Source organism: Rattus norvegicus, chromosome X (genome assembly GCF_036323735.1).
Source record: "Rattus norvegicus strain BN/NHsdMcwi chromosome X, GRCr8, whole genome shotgun sequence".
NCBI classification, from domain to species: Eukaryota; Metazoa; Chordata; class Mammalia; order Rodentia; family Muridae; genus Rattus; species Rattus norvegicus.
The window spans coordinates 41,126,993-41,140,519 of record NC_086039.1 but is presented as its reverse complement, the minus strand read 5'-3'; the positions used below and the strand labels follow the sequence as shown (position 1 = coordinate 41,140,519).

Here is a 13,527-nt window from a genome sequence, read left to right as displayed (position 1 = left end):
CCTGGCTTTGAATGAGTGGAGCAGGGACTGAGCAGGCTGAGCACGAGCTCGAGGCAGACAGCAGCTCTGTGTGTGTGCACCTTGTGAGCTACGTGGCCCGCGGCAGCTGGTGGAGCCTGCACTGGGGGTGGTGGTGGGGGTGGCGGGGAGGCGGGGGGGGAGGCGGGGGGAGGCTGGGGGGGTGTGGGAGGCAGAGGGCAGGTTCTGGTTTTCACCATGACCATCACTCAGTTTCCGTTATTTAAAGTTTGTACCTGCCTAGCAACAGTGTTCTCGTTCCTAAAGAGATTAATATGCAGATCTGGCAGAGGAAGGAAATTGAGTGGAGACCAAATAATTTTGCCCACCACAGTTGATTATTCGTCTGTCCCTAAGCAGACAGATGTGGAGGAGTGGACTTCCTGGGATGAAGATGTACCCACAAGCGTAAAGATCTAAGGAGGGAGTGGGAATGTGGCAACACAGCAGAACTCTTTGGAACAACTGGAACCTGCCTATTTTAAGGACATGACACTAACTATATGGAAAACTCAGAAAATTGTCATTACGAAGAGAGAACCACTGACTTTTGGTGTCCCAGATGGTAGTACAGGTTTTTCCAGTAGATTCTCAGCTACAGGAGATATGCCTTTTATTCATCCATCTTCAGAAGTAGGTGACTTAGATACGTGGCAAGAAAATAGCAATGCATGGGAGAGGAAGAAGATGCAGCCTGGCAAGCAGAAGAAGTTCAGAGGCAGCAGAAAATTGCAGACAGAGAGAAGAGAGCAGCAGAACAACAAAGGAAGAAAATGGAGAACCAAGCGAAATCGGTATGAAGCTTTCCTAACACATGCTTCAGTGTGTCCTGTGCCAGTAGAAGTCTGGGCCCATAGCCTACACACAAGCATTCGTATGAACTGGACAGTATTTTCAGAATACAAACACTCTGCTTGATCTTAATGTGTTTAATGAGCTATCCAGGACACCAGGATTCTCCCATAACACCTTGAACTATTAGTAATCAAGACTCAAAACACAAAATTAATGAGACAATTATTTTCTTCAAAGTGTTCCAAATATAAGACAATTGTTTGCTGTAGAGAAGTTATTTCATGAGGAATATACCTGACGAGTACCTCTCAAGCTAGTTTTTCTAGCTGAATAAATGGGTGTAAATAATTTTATGGTGGAAAAGTACTCTGCTATCTATTATGCTTTTGCCAAGTGTATCAAGGGCGTCCACATCAAACCAGATACACTCAAACTAAAAGAAGAAAAAGTGGGGAAGCATCTCGAACACATGGGTACTGGAGGAAATTTCCTGAACAAAACACCAATGGCTCATGCTCTAAGACCAAGAATCGACAAATGGGATCTCATAAAACTACAAAGCTTCTGTAAGGCAAAGGACACTGTGGTTAGGACAAAACGGCAACCAACAGATTGGGAAAAGATCTTTACCAATCCTACAAGTGATAGAGGGCTTATATCCAAAATATACAAAGAACTCACGAAGTTAGACTGCAGGGAGACAAATAACCCTATTAAAAAGGGGGTTCAGATCTAAACAAAGAATTCACAGCTGAGGAAGGCCGAATGGCTGAGAAACACCTAAAGAAATGTTCAACATCTTTAGTCATAAGGGAAATGCAAATCAAAACAACCCTGAGATTTCACCTCACACCAGTGAGAATGGCTAAGATCAAAAACTCAGGTGACAACAAATGCTGGCCAGGATGTGGAGAAAGAGGAACACTCCTCCATTGTTGGTGGGATTGCAGACTGGTACAACCATTCTGGAAAGCAGTCTGGAGGTTCCTCAGAAAATTGGACATTGAACTACCTGAGGATCCAGCTATACCTCTCTTGGGCATATACCCAAAAGATGCCCCAACATATAAAAAAGACACGTGCTCCACTATGTTCATCGCAGCCTTATTTATAATAGCCAGAAAATGGAAAGAACCCAGATGCCCTTCAACAGAGGAATGGATACAGAAAATGTGGTACATCTACACAATGGAATATTACTCAGCTATCAAAAACAATGACTTTATGAAATTCATAGGCAAATGGATGGAACTAGGAAATATCATCCTGAGTCAGGTAACCCAATCACAGAAAAACACTCATGGTATGCACTCATTGATAAGTGGATATTAGCCCAAAAGCTCGAATTACCCTAGATGCAATCCACAGACCACAGGGAGTGCAAGAAGAAGGATGACCAAAATGCGAATGCTTTCACTTCTTCTTAAAAGGGGAACAAAAATATCCATAGGAGGGAATATGCAGGCAAAGTTTAGAGCAGGGACTGAAGGAACGGCCATTCAGAGCCTGCCCCACATGTGGCCTATATACACATAACCACCAAAACTAGTTAAGATTGATGAAGCTAAGAAATGCATGCTGACAGGAACCAGAGAGGCACAGCCAGAACATGTCAAATACAGAGGTGAGTGCTAGCAGCAAACCATTGAACTGAGAATGGGGCCCCCATTGGAGGAATTAGAGGAAGGATCGAAAGAGCTGAAGGGGCTTGCAACCCCATAAGAAAAACAATGCCAAACAACCAGAACTTCCAAGGAGTAAATCACTACCCAACATGGACGGATCCTGGGCTCCAACTGCATATGTAGCAGTGAATAGCCTTGTTGGGGCACCAGTGGAAGGGGAAGCCCTTGGTCCTGTCATGGTTGGACCCCCAGTGCAGGGGAATATTGTGGGGGCTGGTAAGGGGGGTGGATGGGGGGCACACCCTTATGGGGGAGGAGGAGGGGATAGGGGGTTTATGGAGTTTTCCTTTAATTAAACTTTGCCAGAGCTTCTTTAAAAAAAATCAAATTTTCAGTTAGCTATGATTTGTGTCATTAATAACATTATAATAACAAAAGGGACATAATGTCCTTTGTAGAATAATGAAAGAGTAACATAAACTAAAATTCCTTGTCCTAGCTAATAAACATGTAATGATTTAATTAAAAAAAACTTAAAAACTTTAAAAACTAGGGGCTGGAGATATAGCTTAGTTAGTAGAGTGTACCGCATGAACAGGGCCCGTTTCCCAGCATGCCTGGAATCCTAGCACGCAGGAAGGTGGTGGGGGAAGGAGGATCAAAAGTTCAAAGTTATCCTTGGATCCATATTGTGTTTGAGGCTAGCCTGGGACACTCAAAGTACTATATTGAAATAACCTTAAAAACAGATTCTTCACTGAGTTATAGGGACCTTTTGTGTATATGTAAAACAACTTCAGTATAGAAAAAATATAAATACTGTGAAATTTAAATATAAATTATATCTGATGAAAACGTTTATGAATTGCAAAGTGTAAGTGTAAATTGTGAATACTTAGTATGAAAGATGAAAAATATTAATAATCTTCATACTTTCAGAGTATTTTACATATCTCCAATTAAATGTACAATATAGTATAATATTAAAAAGAATTTTACTTGCTTATCTTTAATTTTAGTGTGGATAGTAGAAATTTAACATGAACAAACATTGTTTACATTTTATTTTTACTAGACAGTAGTGCTATAAAATAATGCTTACATATAGTCTAGGTAAATAAATATTGCATGCTTTTACCTTTAGTGAGGTTAAGTGATGATTTTTGATAGTTTTGTCTACTTGTTATTAAAATATATAAAATATACCATATCAACTACTCAAGTGTTCACAGAATATATACATATATATTTGAGCATACACATGTGTACTTTACCTAAATGCTAGCTGACTGAGATCTGAGATGTAAGCTCATCTTATAAACCAATAGATACTGGATTTGCTACTGTTACCACCATTAGTGAAAATTTAAATGCCAAAATCAACCCTATCAGCAATGTGGAAAAGAGTGAAGAACAGCAATAAAGGAAACACTGAGTAGAAATTTAGGAAGCATATTAAAACTTGGGCAAGAATTTCTTAGTAACAGACAAGTTCGTAACTTGTCCTGTTGATATATTCAGATGTATCAAAGGTTCTAAGTGACATTTTTCCTAGCCTATGTACTTATTTATTTTAAAAAATTGTAAGATGTATCTTTTTTCATTTTATTTGCATGGGCGTTTTGCATTCATTTATATCTGGGCGTCACAATGAATGCAATACCCACAGAAGCCACAAGAGGGCATGAGATCTCCTGGACCTGGAGTTGCAGGTGGTTGTGAACATGCCAGGCATTAAACTGGGGTCCTCTGGAAGAGCAGCCAATGCTCTTTACTGCTGAACTATCTCTCCAGCTCAGTTTTTTTTCTTAAAATATACCTCATTTCTAAAATTATATCAAATAAAGTAATTTCTTTAAATAACTTTTTGTCTTAGTTTGGGTTTTACTGCTGTGAACAGACACCATGACCAAGGCAACTCTTATAAGGACAACATTTAATTGGGGCTGGCTTACAGGTTCAGAGGTCCAGTCCATTATCATCAAGGTGGGAGCAGGGCAGCATCCAGGCAGACATGGTGCAGGAGGAGCAGTTCTGCATCTTTATCTGAAGGCTGCTAGCAGATACTGGCTTCCAGGCAGCTAAGGTGAGGGTCTTAAGCCCCCACACATAGTGACACACCCATTCCAACAAGGCCACACTTCCTAATAGTGCCACTCCCTGGGCTGAGCATATACAAGCCATCACACTTTCTCTTTGGGGATGATATTTCTGATTTTCAGAAAGTAAAGTAAATCAGGAAGTATGATTCTGAGAGAAATCTGGATGGTTGGTTAGCTCCTCCAGTGGTGATTTGCCTTTAAACCATATGTGTAGTAGTATGTTATTTCACATATGCACACATCTTCCTGGACAATCTGATGTATGAAAGAGCAGAAATAAACATTTTCTCTGGTTAAAAATACTCTCCTTTTTGATTGAAATATAAAGATATGGTGGCAGTGGTCTTGGGCTGGGATGAGTGTACTGTGCAGGGCCATGGAGTGGTGTCACAGCCAGTAGAGTGGTAGCCTTCGAACTGACCATTGATGTGGCGGGATTTGCAAGACAGTATATTTCACAAGCCACGAAGTATATGAAATAAGGAAAACAAGTTTTTCCAAGTCTACCCAAATCTGCCCTCAGTGGCGAAAATTACAGAGCTGGTTTTGAACCCACAAGGACAAAACAGAATGCAGCATTAATACTTGGTGTGACCTCTACTTCCAATAAAGAGATGGTTAGATGTGACCATGGATGAATTATGTTCCTAAATCATCCAGTCAATGGAGGATCTTCTTATATAGCAGCCAGCATCATTGTAGTTAAAGACCCACTACAAGGTCAAGGTAAAACAAACAAAAAACCAAAATAAAAGAACCTGAAGTAAACATGTGACTCTTAAGTCCATTAGTACATTATGAGTGTGCATTTTTGTAATAAAAGGCCTTAGAGCCAGAGGATCCCGGTTCAATTCCTACTACCCACTTGGCAGTTCACAACCATCTGTCACTCTTGTCCAAGGGAATCCAGCACTCTCTTCTGGCCCCCGTGGGCACTAGGCACACATGTGATGCACAACCACACTTGCAGGCAAGCGCCCATACACATAAAACAAAAATACCTATGATTTATTTTGTATACAAATTAACTGTTAATAAAATAGTTAAGCAGGTCACAGAAAAATATGAGAGAAAGTTTGCTCAAAAATTTTCTGTGGCAATTTTAGAAATAAAGTATTTCCATTTTAGAACAAGTATCAAACAAAATCTGAAACTGGTTAATGCAATTAATGATTATGTTAATTATAACTAATGATTTATTCAAAAAACTCTAGTAAGCAATTTTACTGGGCATCTGCTCTGTATTTTTCTATCTCATTTAATCCTACCAACAATGCAATGAAATGAATATAAGAACACCTTGTGACCAGAGGTCCTTATTCAAGAATGTTTGATTTTAAAGTCCAGTTCTATTCACTGTACAGCAGAGTATCATCAACCATGAGTTAATGTTTCAATGTTTTTTGTTGTAAATTTGATACAGATTGTGTGTGTGCGTACACACATGCCTGCATGCATGTGTGTATTCTTTTTTTTTTTTATGAACTTGAGCATTTCTTATTTACACTTCGAATGTTATTCCCTTTCCCGGTTTCAGGGCCAACATCCCCCTAGCCCCTCCCCCTCCCCTTCTTTATGGGTGTTCCCCTCCCCATCCTCCCCCCATTACCACCCTCCCCCCAACAATCACGTTCACTGGGGGTTCAGTCTTAGCACGACCAAGGCCTCCCCTTCCACTGGTGATCTTACTAGGCTATTCATTGCTACCTATGCAGTTGGAGCCCAGGGTCAGTCCATGTATAGTCTTTGGGTAGTGGCTTAGTCTCTGGAAGCTCTGGTTGCTTGGCATTGTTGTTCATATGGGGTCTCGAGCCCCTTCAAGCTCTTCCAGTTCTTTCTCTGATTCCTTCAACGGGGGTCCTGTTCTCAGTTCAGTGGTTTGCTGCTGGCATTCGCCTCTGTGTTTGCTGTATTCTGGCTGTGTCTCTCAGGAGAGATCTACATCCGGCTCCTGTCGGCCTGCACTTCTTTGCTTCATCCATCTTGTCTAATTGGGTGGCTGTATATGTATGGGCCACATGTGGGGCAGGCTCTGAATGGGTGTTCCTTCTGTGTCTGTTTTAATCTTTGCCTCTCTATTCCCTGCCAAGGGTATTCTTGTTCCCCTTTTAAAGAAGGAGTGAAGCATTCGCATTTTGATCATCCATCCTGAGTTTCATGTGTTCTGTGCATCTAGGGTAATTCAAGCATTTGGGTTAATAGCCACTTATCAATGAGTGTATGTGTGTATTCTAGTTTACTGTATGCGCTACAAATATTTCCTCTCTTTGATGAGATAAAACTTGTCTTGTGTTATGATGCTTATTTCTAATATATCCATTAAAATAAGTACCTGGGTCTCACTCAAGGATGATTCTAAAAGCTGATCCTCAGTATTTTACCATCCAGAGACTCCCTGCCAACCCATTTCTTAACACGCATTGATCTTTGTCGTTTTTCTGAAAGCTTATCCAAAATCCAATCAGAAAATTAAATTCCCACTGTAAATTAGGACAAGAGAGATCATGAGTAAGAGTCATCTAGCCTATTGGATTTGTCTCCAGTGAGGTTAAAAGAAAACCAAGGCCTGGCCATATGTTCTCTTTTTGGCATTGTTCATTCATCTAGCAGATCCTGTAAATCAAATAATTATTTTAAAATTGTCATTTTGAACCAGAGAGAAAACAACCCAGATTACCCTAAGGCCAGAATCAGCAAGCCAAATCCAATTCCAAAGCTTTCAAATATAATGTGAACATTTATTCAATATTCAGACAATTTTACTTTTCTGTGTCCCATTTATTTTGAGCCACTCACAATAATATCAGATATCAGAGGAGCACAATGTAGGGGTTAGAATGGTATGAAGGGGAGGCAGGGACAGACTCTGTAGCTATAATCACAGTGTCCTTGGTACCTCATGAACACTGCCTCTGTTCTAAGCAGTGGTTCTCAGTCTTGCTGCACGTTTAAATCAGTTGTTTTGCTCTTATTAATCTCATGTGATTTTAATGTGAAGCTAAAGCCAAAATCTACTTTAAGAGATCTGTTACTGGATCATTTTGTTCCAGCTTTTCTACAATGTGATTGGTTTCTTTTGTATCTTTCTGGCCTGCCTGCTTTTTTCTTTGTTTCTTTGTTTGTTTGTTTGTTTCTTTCTTTCTCTCTTTCTTCCTTCCTCTCTTTCTTTCTTTCTTTCTTTCTTTCTTTCTTTCTTTCTTTCTTTCTTTCTTTCTTTCTCTCTTCATTCATTTTTCATAGCCACTTTCAAATCTTAACTGTTCCATTCACATTCATTCCTTCACACCTTTCTTTCTTTCTTTCTTTTTTTTTATTAACTTGAGTATTTCTTATTTACATTTCGAGTGTTATTCCCTTTCCCGGTTTACGGACCAACATCCCCCTAACCCTTCCCTCTCCCCTTCTTTATGGGTGTTTCCCTCCCCATCCTCCCCCCATTACCGCCCTCCTCCCAACAGTCTAGTTCACTGGGGGTTCAGTCTTAGCAGGACCCAGGGCTTCCCCTTCCACTGGTGCTCTTACTAGGCTACTCATTGCTACCTATGAGGTCAGAGCCCAGGGTCAGTCCATGTATAGTCTTTAGGTAGTGGCTTAGTCCCTGGAAGCTCTGGTTGCTTGGCATTGTTGTTCATATGGGGTCTCGAGCCCCTTCAAGCTTTCCAGTTTTTCTCTGATTCCTTCAACGGGGGTCCTGTTCTCAGTTCAGTGGTTTGCTGCTGGCATTCGCCTCTGTATTTGCTGTATTCTGGCTGTGTCTCTCAGGAGCGATCTACATCCGGTTCCTGTCGGTCTGCACTTCTTTGCTTCATCCATCTTGTCTAATTGGGTGGCTGTATATGTATGGGCCACATGTGGGGCAGGCTCTGAATGGGTGTTCCTTCTGTGTCTGTTTTAATCTTTGCCTCTCTATTCCCTGCCAAGGGTATTCTTGTTCCCCTTTTAAAGAAGGAGTGAAGCATTCACATTTTGATCTTCCGTCTTGAGTTTCATGTGTTCTAGGCATCTAGGGTAATTCAAGCATTTGGGCTAATAGCCACTCATCAATGACACACCTTGCTTTCTAATCAACATATGGGACAAGAATTAAAGTACAAGTCATTTCTTTGGGAGATAATCCACTAGGGGAGTTGGCAAGTAATAAAGGTCAGGGAAAACTTCCAAACAGAAGTGTTATAGATGTTATTTTTCTCACTGTTGCAAGGACATAGCAGACAAAAAAAAAAGCATCGGAAGGGAAGGGTTTATTTTGAATCACAATTTGTGAAATAGAGTTCATCACAATAGGAAAGGTATAGCAGTGAGGTGAGTTCCTGTCTGTGATATTGGGAGGCTACCCGCTCCTATCTCCATGGGCAAGGAAACTAAGAAAGGAGAACGGCAGTGCTCAGCCGGTTGCCTCTCCTGAGCTCATGTGCCACTCAGCACCAGTCTAGTAGGTCTTTTCCGCTTAGTTAATTCTCTGTACACAGGCCTCACAGGCACACCCAAAGGTATGCCTCATTAATGGCCTAGGTATTCATTAATACAATCAATCTGACTGTCAGAATTAGCTATTACCTCTTCTCAAGGGAATCCAAATAAATCAGCTGTGTATTGGTCTTGTTTTAGAGATCAAATGGATAACTCACAGTGATCCCGTACAAGGAACATGGGAGATGGAATCTTTATTTACCAATTCTTGCCACTCGTTAGTTGGGGATTACTTGTAGGAGTCTTTAATTCTCTGATACTTCTAGCCTGTAGTCTGCACAGTCAGAGGGGACTTGAAGCAGCCTGAATTAGCCTTTAAGCGAAGAATTACAAGCACTGCCATACATTTAGATAGAACACAGCAAAGCTAAGTTAGTTGTATTCATAGGTAAAAAGACTCAGATTTGGTACATTTTCTTCTTTTGTATATGCATCTACTCTGTTTCCCTTTAACCTTATAATTTTTAAAATTGTTTTATAATTTTTGGTAGCACATCACATTTTATAATTTTGTTGCTGTGATTAAATATCATGACCAAAAGAAACTTATGGAAGAAACAGTTCATTTTGGCTTATTGTTTCTGAAGGAGAGTCTATTATGATAGGAGAAGTACTGTAGCAGACATCCAGAGCAGGATGATGAGAGGTTATAGTTTCAACTGGAAGTCTGAAGCAGAGAGAGAACAGAAAGTGGAACAAGGCTATAAAGCCCCAAAGCCCACCCCTAGTGATGTACTTCCTCCAGCAACACACTCTCTCTCAAAGGTTCTATAACCTTCAAACAGCACCTGAACCATAGGGGACATTGCTTATTCAAACCACTGTATACACATTTCATCTTTCTTGCATCCCCCTCTTTCTTTTTTTGACATACTCCTTTGATATTGAAGCTCATTACTCTTTCTCTCTTTGGTAAGTCAAACCCGCATGACTCCCATTGCTACCTCGTCTAAATCCTTGTATGTTTCTAAAAGATTTGTCTAGTCAGTCCACTTTAATAATCATTTACCTCCAAAGTCTAGCCTTCTGTTTACCCCATATTGCAAATGACTAACTCATCCTTCAATATCCAGCTCAAATATCACTTTCATTAAGAAGCAACCATGCAACACCAAAGGAATCCCTCCTTTCTTCATTATCATACTTTCATATGCAAGTTTAATTTATAATATAGAACCCATCATAAAATATCTTATTCATTTATATGATATTTTCATCCCATAGAGCATGAATCTTGAGACAATAGAACCTATTTTTCTTTGTATTTCTTCCTCCAAGTGGAGTTTGCCGTAAGTTTGCATTCCAAAAATATTTGTAGGGTTATGTTAAAGCCATTTCAAAGCAAAGTTGTGTTGGAAATGAACATTTTCGATATCTTTCACCCTGGAGATTAAACCCAGGTTCTTGCACTAAGCACATATTGACTTAAATTTCCAGCCCATAGAATTGTTTTACAACTGTACTAGCAAACACATCAGTGAAGATGTAACTCATAAAGCTATTCATGCATGTTTTAATCAGAAATGCGTCTTGATAATTGGTGTAATACCTGAGAAGTTACCACAGAAGTTGAAGAAATACAATTATATACAACTAAACCACAAATTAAGATGTTAAAAGAAATCATATTAGAATAGTTTTAGAATGGATTCTTATTGCATGATATACAATAGATTATCAGTCCTTGAAATAGCACTGTATTGGATGAAAAAAATGTATAAGAGCCCTACTAGGTTTCTCTACTACAATAAAGTAGGAGTTGTGGAGAGAGACATAGGGAATATTTTGACTGAAAGAATGGCATATAAAAAGACTCTCCTAGAGCGCTTGCCTAGCAAGCGCAAGGCCCTGGGTTCGGTCCCCAGCTCCGAAAAAAAGAAAAAAAAAAGACTCTCTTGGGGTTGGGGATTTAGCTCAGTGGTAGAGCATTTGCCTAGCAAGCGCAAGGCCCTGGGTTCAGTCCCCAGCTCCAAAAAAAAAAGAAAAGAAAAAAAAAAGACTCTCTCACAAAAGGATTGAAATGAAGGGATTGTCTTTGAAATCTTCTCAGAATTTTCCTCTGGAAATTGATCTCTTGATTTAACCATGAGCTCACAAACAATATAGCAGAAAGAGGCATGGAGGTACAGGTTTGTAGTCCCAATACTCTGGAGGCTGAAGCAAGAGGTTGTACCTCACCAGCCAGAGTACAGAACAAATTCCAGTTTCAGTAAAGAGAGAGAAACAATTTAGCACAATAATTTCCTTTTATAATCTGTATTTTTTACTTAAACTATCTACTTTTATATATTTGATTTTCATATTCTTGAGTCAGGAGGTAGAAGGTAGAGATGAGGGATTTGGTGAAGAAAGATTATTTGGCAAATAAAGGCTTGGGGTTGGACTGTGAATTTTTCAGGATACCCTGGTAGATCTGAATTTTATGAATTGAAGAGATCTTATATAGGGTACAGATAAAAAGCAATTGCTATATCTCTTGAGATATATTAACTACTGAATCATCCCTATTTTATTTTCCATTAGTTTTCTTTCCATGTAGTCTGAATGATTCTCCTGCTTAGCCTCTGAGTACTGGACATATAGGAATGAACCACCATCTTATATTAAACAGGTTAAATTAAATTAGCATTGTTTTGTCCTTTTTTGGTGCTGGAAATTACAGATAAGGTCTCACATATGCTAGGCAAGTGCTCTACCAGTGACCTATATTCTCAGCCTTCATTTGTTTTTAGTTTTGGTAAATTTTTTAAAATGTGCAAAGAGTCCACAATGCTAATGACGAACATTTAAATCAAATTTGGTTTGTACTTTATATAAAAATAAACCACTATTCATGAATTTGTCGTTTGCTCTTTCTTTACTCTTATTTACAGGGGAAGTTCACTTCATTTCATATGGATCCTCTTCAGTCAATTTCTGAACTAATTAACATTCAACTCTTTAATCTTTTAATTAGCTTTGTTTTCTTAGAGCTTATGTTTTGAAACTTGAATATTTTCTCTTAGATTTCTCCACCTGAAAAACTACTACTTCCCCTTCAGGCCCCAGTCCTATTTAATGCATAGGAGGCATATCACGGAACACACACCCAAAGGATGCTCTATTCTACCACAAGGACACATGCTCCACTATGTTCATCGCAGCCTTATTTATAATAGCCAGAAGCTGGAAAGAACCCAGATGCCCTTCAACAGAGGAATAGATACAGAAAATGTGGTACATCTACACAATGGAATATTACTCAGCTATCAAAAACAATGACTTTATGAAATTCATAGGCAAATGGTTGGAACTGGAAAATATCATCCTAAGTGAGCTAACCCAATCACAGAAGGACATGTATGGTGTGTACTCACTGATAAGTGGATATTAGCCAGAAAGTACAAAACACCCATGATATATGACCCACCCCAGATCCAAAGAAGTTAAACAAGACGGAAGGTCCAAGCGAGGATGCTTGAATCACAGTTAGAAGGGGGAATACAATATTCATAGGAGGCAGAGGGAGGGAGGGAGAAAGGGAGCAAGGGAAGAGGGAGGTTGAGAGGAAGGGAAGGAAACAGGTAAGAGAAGGGAGGGGGAGAGGAATGAGGAGGCAGGACCTGGTGTGAGGAGAGACATGAGAGGGATTCCAGGAGAATGAATGGAAATCTGCAGCTGCGGGCTGGGGTGGTGGGGAGAGAATCTTTAGGAAGTCCCAGAGACCTGAGGTGGGGCAGGCTTCCAGGAGTCAGTGTAGGTGACCTTAGCCAAGATGGTTAACAGTGGGGACATGGAACAGAAAGAGGTCCCCTACTGTAACCAGACAGGACCCCCAGTGTAGGGATAAGGACAAACTCACCAACAAAACTTTCAACCCAAAATCTGCCCTGTCTAAAAGAAATGCAGGGAGAAAGATGGAACAGACTGAAAAAATGGCCAACCAATGACAGCCCAACGTGAGATACATCCCACGTGCAAGTAAAACTCTCTGATAATTTAATTTTATTATTTATTAAAATAATCATATTTATTAATTAAATATTTATTAATTTATTAATAAATCAAAGAATTTATAATTAATAAATTAAATAATTCATAATTAATAAGTTACATTATTTATTAATTTAATTAAATTATTGTTTATTATTTATTAAAATAATTATATTTATTAATTTATTAAAATAATTATAATTTGATTAATGATACTCTGTTATCTTTGCAGACAGGAGTCCAGCATAGCTGTCCTCTGAGAGGCTCCACCCAGCATCTGACTCAGACAGATGCAGACACCTACAGCCAAACAGTGAATGGAGCTTGGGGACTTTTATGGAAGACTTGGGGGAAGGATTGAAGGCTGCATGCATATGATGCAGCTGCATATGCAGGTGAAACATCCAAACACATAAGAATAAATACCTTTTAAAATAAAATTGTGCGCGTGAGTGCAGGATGGTGTATGCGAGTACATAAGGGCATTTTCAGTGCAGGTTCTCCATTTCTATCTCTGTATGTTGTTTCTAGGGTTCAGACTTAGG

At 39.6% G+C, this 13,527-nt stretch overlaps 1 pseudogene; it reads left to right on the top strand.

The window, feature by feature from the left end:
- Positions 1 to 201: 201 nt before the first annotated feature.
- Ebag9-ps2 (estrogen receptor binding site associated, antigen, 9, pseudogene 2) lies at positions 202 to 818 on the top strand (annotated as a pseudogene).
- The last annotated feature ends 12,709 nt before the right edge of the window (positions 819 to 13,527 follow it).